This window comes from Acanthisitta chloris, unplaced genomic scaffold, assembly GCF_000695815.1.
Source record: "Acanthisitta chloris isolate BGI_N310 unplaced genomic scaffold, ASM69581v1 scaffold8536, whole genome shotgun sequence".
NCBI lineage: Eukaryota > Metazoa > Chordata > Aves > Passeriformes > Acanthisittidae > Acanthisitta > Acanthisitta chloris.
The window spans coordinates 10,132-10,763 of record NW_008676432.1 but is presented as its reverse complement, the minus strand read 5'-3'; positions in this window follow the sequence as shown (position 1 = coordinate 10,763).

Genomic DNA, 632 nt, shown 5'->3' with positions numbered 1-632 from the left:
GTGTAAATGCCACCACATCCCAACCCAGAGATGGAAGCAGAGATAGCCTAAGGGGTCTCAGCTGGTTGCGAGTGGCTCTGTCGGGCAGTGCCGGTGGGAGAGCAGCTCAGTGCTGGTTCCCTCTGCTTTCCCAGCGATTTGGTGTGTGAAAAAAAAAAAAATGAGGGTGAGTCAATCTGCCTGCAAAGAGCTGGTAAACACCGGGGGGAGCGGATTTGGGAGAGGGGAGGGAGGTTGCTCTTGGTCCGATATTTATTGCTCGCTCCGGGATAAGTGTACGGAAACGGGGCGGGGGAGTGCTGTGAAAAAAAAAAAAAAGGGATTTTTCGGGGGTTCTCTGGTTCTTATCAAGCTGTCCTTAGCTCAACCCTGACCGCCTGCTTGAGCAAAATATGTTTATGCTGCAAACCTCTGGCCGGCTCTGCTGCCAAGCGGGCAGGGAACGCGTGTGCCGATAAGAGCGCCGCGTCCTCCCCGATCACCCGATACCCAGGGAAGCACACGGCCACCAGCACCCTGGATTTATGATTTCTGTGACTCTTAGTATAAAGTTTCCGTTGACTAAAACCCCAACACCAAAACAAACCACCCCAAACCGACCATAATTCAGTAGCTGTGGCTTTGCTGCTGCC